Source organism: Pseudophryne corroboree, unplaced genomic scaffold (genome assembly GCF_028390025.1).
Source record: "Pseudophryne corroboree isolate aPseCor3 unplaced genomic scaffold, aPseCor3.hap2 scaffold_221, whole genome shotgun sequence".
NCBI lineage: Eukaryota > Metazoa > Chordata > Amphibia > Anura > Myobatrachidae > Pseudophryne > Pseudophryne corroboree.
Genome location: NW_026968857.1, coordinates 39914 through 48942, shown reverse-complemented (window position 1 = coordinate 48942; position 9029 = coordinate 39914). Strand labels below are relative to the sequence as shown.

General features: G+C 44.6%; 1 non-coding gene across 1 annotated transcript; it reads right to left on the bottom strand.

Annotated features, from left to right (window-relative positions):
- Nucleotides 1–8343: 8343 nt before the first annotated feature.
- On the bottom strand, nucleotides 8344–8417 carry TRNAN-AUU (transfer RNA asparagine (anticodon AUU)). The gene has a single exon. It is a non-coding gene; the product is annotated as a tRNA-Asn (tRNA).
- Between the last annotated feature and the right edge of the window lie 612 nt (nucleotides 8418–9029).

Genomic DNA, 9029 nt, shown 5'->3' with positions numbered 1-9029 from the left:
CTATTACCTATCACAATGCACTGCGGGTAGTACAAAATGGGGTTAATATAAGAGAAAACCCCCCAGAGCTGTGCTCCTTAACTGTCCCTGGTGGCTAGTGGAGCAGCTGCCCAGTAATCAGTGTCCACGCCAGTGCGCACATGGCCCGCCCCCTACAGCCACGCTGGATCACGGTATAGTGTGGGCACAGAAGTCCCTTACCTCCCTTTCATCAGAGGCCTCGTGATCCCGGAGGGCGCTGTGTGTGTGACTTACCTTAGGAAGAAACCGGAGCCTCCGCTGCAGTGACCCAGCAACCAGGGCGCGGGAGTATACTACGCCGCTGGGAGTGATGGAGCTGCAGTAAAGATGTCTATTAGACCTAGCCTGCTGCAGCCCTTGTAGATTCTTATAAAAAAAAGTTCTTCTTTTCTTGTCAAAATTAATAGCTAAGAATAGGCTGCCTGAGGCAGCCCCCTCTTAAGTGGCCTGCTACTGAAGGCACCAACTACAAACTGAGCTCCCTGTTCATGGAAGCGAGGTTATAGAGGAGGGGGCGCTGAGCATCTTGGGAACAGTCAAAAGCTTTGAGCCTGTTGGTGCCTCAGATCAAGATCCTACTCTACACCCCAATGTGAATCCTTGTGGAGTCCAGTGTACCCCACAGAAGAAATGAATGTGTCACACCCATTGGCAGCAACATTAGAATAGCTGCTGATGGGCACAATTGAGAAAGGAAGGGGGGAAAACATTTGAATCCAGCACATATATGTAATTTGAATATGTAATTTGTACCTTCCTACTTTAAAATGTAATGGATGAACCTCACCCTGTGAGAACTATCTTCATGATCAAGAGATCTCATACGCAAGAAAAGCATGTGCTGGGATAGGGCTGTGGAGGGCGGCTGCTCGGGCACACACCCGTCAAGTTAAGGAGATTCAACTGAGGAAGCACAAGGGAACTGCAGGGAGACCACATATTTTCAGATGAACATGAGAGGGCGGAAGGCTGCCTAATACTGAAGCACCCTCAAACATCAAACCATATGCAACAACTAGTACAAGCATTCCTGGGGAAAGGTCTGCAGCAGACGGATTTGCATACGGTGATGTCATCCAAGCAATGGGCATAGTTGGCTGCAACCCTCGTCTGCATATGAAAAGAGAAAATGGTCACGCAGGGCATGGCGGCCTTTGTGGGGTTGCGCTTGGCTGACCCCTAGATCGCTTTATACACCCCCATCAGTGTGGGTGGGTGGGGGGGGGGGGCACCCTGGGCAGCATAAATTCCTCACAAAAGGCTGGCAAAAGTGGACATTAGTGCCTGGGCACTGTCCTTACCCCGCCAGCGTAATTAATTATTTGTTTCTGAGCGGGACAGAAGCGTGCCATTACAGCGGCGGGGCTTCTTCCTCACCTCACCAGCACATCTATAGAGCGTTACAAGTCTATCACTATAGAGTTTATTATTTCCCAGACTGTGTACTTTTGGCGCTGGGTTGTGAGCTGAAAAATCCTCTCTGTCCCTCTGACAGATTTACTGTAGGTCTATCCCCCATAAGCCGATGTGTCTGTGGGTACTTGGTACATGTGTGTCAACATGTCGGTGGCTGAATGTTTTTCCCAAGAGGAAACTATATTAGGAATGCAGACATATGATGGTGGCCCTGTTGGCACCACCAATAACTGACTGGGTGAAAGTTTCAATAATATCAGAGTGAGGTTGGATAAATCTGTGTCCCAGACACAGACGTAGAGAATAGATGTGATGTTCATAGCTATGCTTCTTTTCCCTCAGGCCCGCAAAAATGTTACTACACACTGATACTGACTCGGATACTGATTCCTATGTCGACCCAAATTGGCATCTGACGTCGCCTGCAGTGCACCCTGCAGTGCCTGTGTTTGTGTGGAAGCATGGCGCACAGCATTCCGCTCGCTGCAACCCTCGTCTGCATATGAAAAGAGAAAATGGTCACGCAGGGCATGGCGGCCTTTGTGGGGTTGCGCTTGGATGACCCCTAGATCGCTTTATACACCCCCATCAGTGTGGGGCTCATGTTGGCCATGCCCAAGCCCCTGAAGCATTCAAGCTGATTTCTTGCAGCAGCTGGACCCAGTAACAGCTCCAGAGTTGCTCTACAAGACAAGTAAAAGGGTGTGAGCCCTGCAGCACCACCTGTAGTTTGCATACACACATATATAGGACAGCATCTCTTATATGCCCCAGGGGCAATAAAATAGTAGCCTTATCTAGGGTATCCGTCCATGCCGCTACAGCACTACACACCCAGGCCGACGCAATTGCCTGTCTGAGTAAGGTACCTGAATGTGTATAAATGGACTTCAGGGTAATCTCCTGTTTGCGGTCAGCAGACTCTTTGAGGGTAGCCGTATCCTGGGACGGGAGGGCTACCTTCTTGGATAAGCGTGTTAATGCTTTGTCCACCCAAGGGGAGGATTCCCATCGTAACCTATCCGTTGATGGGAAAGGGGAATCCTTTTGGAAATCTGCAGGAGATTCCCAAGCTTTTTCACATAACTCGTTCAGCTCGTGTGAGGGGGGAAAGGTTACCTCAGGCTTCTTTCCCTTGTACATATGTACCCTCTTGTCAGGGATAGGGGGCTCCTCTGTGATGTGCAAAACATCTTTTATTGCCATAATCATATATCAAATGTATTTTGCCAATTTTGGCTGTAACTTTGCATCATCGTAATCGACACTGGAGTCAGAATCCGTGTCGGTATCTGTGTCAACATCTGGATAGTGGGCGCTTATGAGACCCTGACAGTCCCTGCGACATAGGATTAGGCATTGGTTGAGACCCTGACTGTCCCAAAGCTTCTGCCTTGTCTAATCTTTTGTGCAATGAGTTTACACTAGCATTTAAAACATTCCACATATCCATCCAATCAGGTGTCGGCGGAGACACCACGTTCATTTGCTCCCGCTCCTCTCTAATATAGCCTTCTTCCTCAGACATGTCGACACACGCGTACCGACACACCACACACACAGGGAATACTTTTACTGAAGACATTTCCCCCACAAGGCCCTTTGGAGAGACAGAGAGAGAGTATGCCAGCACATACCCCAGCGCTATATAACCCAGGAATAGCACAGTAACTTAATGTTTGAACAATCGGTGAGGGGGAACATCTTGAAACCCCAGTTTGTACCCTTGGGACACTATTTGTAAAACACACGAGTCCATGTCCGAATGAATCCAGAACTGACTGAAGAGTTTTAGACGTGCCCCCACTGGTGCGGGCTCCTGCAAGAGAGCCCCAGCGTCATGCAGTGGATTTGGCAGAAGCAGAGGATGATCTCTGCTCCTGCGATCTTGAAGAGGATGCAGACCTCTTCTCTCTTCTCCTTCCTCTACCTGCAAAGAAAGGGGAATCTTAACTTCTTGCATATCTATTGGGCCGAAATGACTGCATCAGATAATGATGCGTCTTCATCCGTTGGGAGGGAACATAGGGCAAGAAGGTTGACTTACCTGCGGGAGCTGCCGAGATCAAATTAACTAGGCAGTCACCAAACAAGGCTTCACCTTCATAGGGAAGAGACTCCCTTTCTTCTTGGAGTCAGCATCAGCATTCTCTTGGTGAATCCACAATGCCCTCCTATCCGACACTGCCATGAAATTGGCCCGTGAACTCAAGAGTCCTATATCCCTTGCAGTCTCACGTAAGTATGCTGCAGTGTCCTTGATATGATACAACGTAAGGAGTATCCCATCTCTCCAGGGTATCTATATCGGATGACAAGGTATTCGACCAATTCTTGAATACTACTACTCACCCATGCACATGTAATGGCAGGTCTAAGTAATATACCCGTGGTTACATAACTAGAAATAATGTAGCTTCCTGCATACGATCCGCTGGATTTGTGACAGGGCCCCGTGCAGAACAGGGGGTGACTCCCACTTTATTCTGTCCGCGGCGGGAAATGAATAAACAACCAGAATCCTTTTGGGGATTTGAAACCATCTTGTCGAGCTGGCCCAGACTTTCTCAAACAGAGATGGAGGAACGTTACATCAGCTTTCATTATATATCTATATATACATACATATAGACCCCTTTGTCAGGAACAGCAGGGTCTTCAGTGATTTTAATATGTCCTTAATATCCACAATCATGTACTGAATGCTCCTTGCCAATATTGGATCTAATCAGGAAACATTATGGTCGACATAAGTATCAGTATCCGTGTCAGTATCAGTGTGTAGTAACTGGGCAAAATAACATTTTTGCGACCCAGCGGGGCCTGAGGGAAAAGAAACATAGCCATGAATATCACATCTATTCTCTACGTCTGTGTCTGGGACACAGATTTATCCAACCTTACTCTGATATTACTGAAACATTTACCCAGTCAGTTATTGGTGGTGCCAACAGGGCCACCATCATATGTCTGCATTCCTAATATAGTTTCCTCTTGGGAAAAACATTCAGCCACCGACATGTTGACACACATATACCAAGTACCCACAGACACACCGGCTTATGGGGGACAGACCTACAGTAAATCTGTCAGAGGGACACAGAGGATTTTTCAGCTCACAATCCAGCGCCAAAAGTACACAGTCTGGGAAATAATAAACTCTATAGTGATAGACTTGTAATGCTCTAAAGATGTTCTGGTGAGGTGAGGAAGAAGCCCCGCCGCTGTAATGGCGCGTATCTGTCCCGCTCAGAAATAATTAATTACGCTAGCGGAGTAAGGACAGTGCCCAGGCACTAATGTCCACTTTTTCCAGCCTTTTGTGAGGAATTTATGCTGCCCAGGGTGCCCCCCCCCGTGCCCTGCACCCTGCAGTGCCTGTGTTTGTGTGGGAGCATGGCGCGCAGCGTTCCGCTCGCTGCTCGGTACCTCAGAATGCCGTCACTGAAGAAGAAGTCTTCTGTTCTTCTGCTACTCACCTGTCTTCTGGCTCTGTAAGGGGGTGACGGCAGGCTGCGGGAGTGTGCATCTAGGCGTACCCAGCGATCAGCACCCTCAGGAGCTAATGGTGTCCTGTCAGCCTGAAGCAGAGCCATTGAACTCACTAGAAGTTGGTCATACTTCTCTCCCCTAAGTCCCACGAAGCAGGGAGACTGTTGCCAGCAGCCTCCCTGAAAATAAAAAAAACTAACAAGTCTTTTCAGAGAAACTCAGTAGAGCTCCCCTGTAGTGCATCCAGTATCACTGCGCACAATACTAAAACTGGAGTCTGGAGGAGGGGCATAGAGGGAGGAGACAGTTCACACCCTTTGAAAGTCTTAAAGTGCCCATGTCTCCTGCGGATCCCGTCTATACCCCATGGTTCTTAATGTGACCCCAGCATCCTCTAGGACGTATGAGAAAACAAATAACGCACACACGAGGAGGAGAGAACTAAGGAAGCTATAAGGAGAAGAGGGGAGGGAGGGGGGGTTGAAAGGTAAGGTAGTAAAGGCATATTGGATAAACTACAACCTTATACATATTCATTAATGTACCAGTAGTTAGAAGTAGAAGAGCTCTAACAGAAACCACAAAGCTTATCTAAAGCCACACCACACTGGATATGCCCAATCTCATTTGATTTTTGAAGCAAAGCAGTATTGGACTTTGTTAATACATGGATGGGAGACTGCTTGGTAGTATCAGATTCTTTAGGTGTTTTTAAACTACCAACACCATTTTCTTGGTACATTTAATTTTTACATGTATTCTTTTATGTACCAGAAGTTAGAAGTAGAAGAGCTGTAACAGAAACCACCAGCTCATCTACAGCCACAGCACACTGGATTTGCCCAATCTCTCCTGATCATGGAAGCTGAGCAGTGTTGGTCCTGGTTTTAGTAATTGGATGGGAGACCACAAGGAAATACCAGGAGCTGTGTGTATTTTTACAATACTAACACCGTTCTCTTGATGCATTCCATTTTGAAACATTGGGGCAGATCTATTAAGCCTGGTGAACTGATAAAGTGCAAGGTGATAAAGTACCAGCCAGTCAGCTCCTAACTGTCATTTTTCAAACCCAGCCTGTGACATGGCAATTAGGAGCTGATTGGCTGGTACTTTATCACCATGCAAATTATCATTTCACCAGGTTTAATAAATCGGCTGCTTACTCATTTATGTACGAGTAGTTAGAAGTAGAAGAACTCTAACAGAAACCACTAAGCTCATCTACAGCCACACCACACTGTATATGCCCAATATCACCTGATTTTAGGCCTGGTTTGTTCTTGGATGTGAGACCACCTGGGAATACCAGGTGCTGTAGGTAGTTTTATACTACCAACACCGTTCTCTTGATGCATTCCATTTTGAAACATTGGGGCAGATCTATTAAGCCTGGTGAACTGATAAAGTGCAAGGTGATAAAGTACCAGCCAGTCAGCTCCTAACTGTCATTTTTCAAACCCAGCCTGTGACATGGCAATTAGGAGCTGATTGGCTGGTACTTTATCACCATGCAAATTATCATTTCACCAGGTTTAATAAATCGGCGGCTTACTCATTTATGTACGAGTAGTTAGAAGTAGAAGAACTCTAACAGAAACCACTAAGCTCATCTACAGCCACACCACACTGTATATGCCTCTTCTTACATTCCGCTGCACTTATTGTGGGGTAGCCGCAATCCCTTCTGCTGTACGGTTCCACATTACATTGTTTCTTGTCACTTCCTGTTGATGCAGTAAGGAAACATCAAGGAATTACAGCAGCTTAGTTTTTTTTTTTTTTAACTGGGGCAATTTAGCTAGATCACAGGGCAATTTAGCTCCTTTGGTCCTTTTTTAGGACCAGTTAATCAGACAGTTGAGCAAACTGAAAAACAGCTAACAGGAAATTTCCACTTAAATGGTATTTTCTAATCTTATCTGACCATGACTAAGAATAAAGGATACACAAGATAAACTCTTAGAGCCATGGACCTTATCCATGTTTAAGCTCCATCAAATCTGTAATCAATAGCACTACATGCTCCCACTTTACCACTGTACTATATACTCTACCTGTGTTTTTAAGGTAAAAACACCATTTAACCCCAGTGACACTTGAATTAAAGCAGCAGCCTCTGGAATAGCATTCCTTAGCATTAATCCCAGGAAATCTGCAATCTTCACGCTCTTTGATAGCCATGCTACATTGCTGTTTACTTGGATGGAGCAGAGAGCACAACATCAGGACATAGGAAATATTACAATGCATGATAAGAAAGGTGTGAGCTCTACAGCAAGGCCTCTAACCCTTTGCCAGTGCCAAATACATAGGGCTTAACTCAGATCTGATCACAGCAGCAAATTTATTAGCTAAAACCATGTACACTGCAGGGGGGGGGGGGGGGGGTATAATATGTGCAGAGAGAGTTAGATTTTGGTGCGGTGTGTTCAAACTGAAATCTAAATTGCAGTGTAAAAACAAAACAGCCAGTATTTACCCTGCACACAAACAATATAACCCACCTAAATCTCTCTGCAAATGTTATATCTGCCCCCCCCCCCCCCCATCCCTGCAGTGCACATGGTTTTGCCCACTAGCTAACAAATTTGCTGCATCTGGGAATTACAGCAGCTTAATATTTCTTTTTACAGAAGGTTCAGCAAATTAAATTATTTAGTGAAATACTGTAATCATAACAGTTACAGGGATATTGTAGGTAGATTTATTGTCAGTGGATAAATGTAAAAATTAAACCCTTAGGCATAGTTCCAAAATGCTGTCATTGCAATCCAGATTTTAAGGATATCATGCTTGAGCACAGGTGACTTAATTAGAACTTCGGTCAATGTGAATTAACCATTGGACTCAACCATGGTTATCCTTAAAACCCAGGGGTCTATTTAAGATCGATCTTAATCGATGTTGGGCTTCCAGGTTGAAAAAAACACACACATTTGTTTTCACATTAAACAGACTTCCACATGAGAAAGCAGCAAGGATGCAGTGGCGTTAATGTTTCCTGGTGTCAACTTGTATTATTTCAGTAGACATTGAAATGAGGATGCATCTTGCTGCCTTTCCAATGAAGCAAGTTTAATTTAGTAATAGGTGAAAAACCATCCTTACAAAGGTGTTAATCAGAGACTTGGCTTTGTGGACACTTTTCAGAGAACAAATTTGTTAGCATAAAAATAAAGCCAGAAAATGAAGAGCTGTTTAATCACTCGATTGGATTTTTCTGCCAGCATATTTTTTTTCTCTGCAACCCACTGCTAAATTGTGCTTCCTAGCTGTTTTTTATAAAATCACTGAATCAAATCTAACTCTGATTACATCAGAGAAGGCCATGTACCCTACACCATAAGAGGAGGTTTGAAATTTTGACTTGTCTACTTAAATATCACCAAAATCTGATCACAAGGTTAATTACGTCCCTGGGTGGGATTGAACCACCAACCTTTTGGTTAATAGCCAAACACACTAACCAATTGCGCCACAGAGACACTTTGCAAAAGTCCATACTGACAAAGGCTAATAAGCATTCATCTAAAACGTTTCCTAGAAAAACTTTAAAAAGTCAATAATCTGGAGAGTTTTTGTAAGATGTTTCTTCCATCAACCAACGAAGAAACACATTGGTACTTTCCCATGATGAGTGAGTGCTTCAGGATCTCTTGCACTTACATGTGCAGCAGAGTACTGCAATGGAAGCATGCTGGGCCCATAACCCAGAGGTAGGCAGATTGAAACTATCCTCTGCTATATGCATTTTTTTTGTTAATTAAAGTAATCCAAAACTGGGATTGATATTTTGTCTCTTTTATTTTTACTTAAAGTACAATAACTTTTACCATTTTAATTTGTTTTAATAGTATATTGACAGTATTATTTTCTTTCAAAAATCCACTTCATTTTCTTTACCCTATTATTAAAATGGTAATTGAAGAAGAGGAATTGTTGCTTTGACTGCAGCATTCCCGGGGTTAACTGGTGTTTCTTCAAGTCACAAGGTATGGAGCTGCTGTATAGTTACTCGCAAGTCAGTAGTTGTATGATGCTCACACCTGTTAAGCTGGATACACACAGAATGCCCTACACAGGGGGTGAAATGAGCG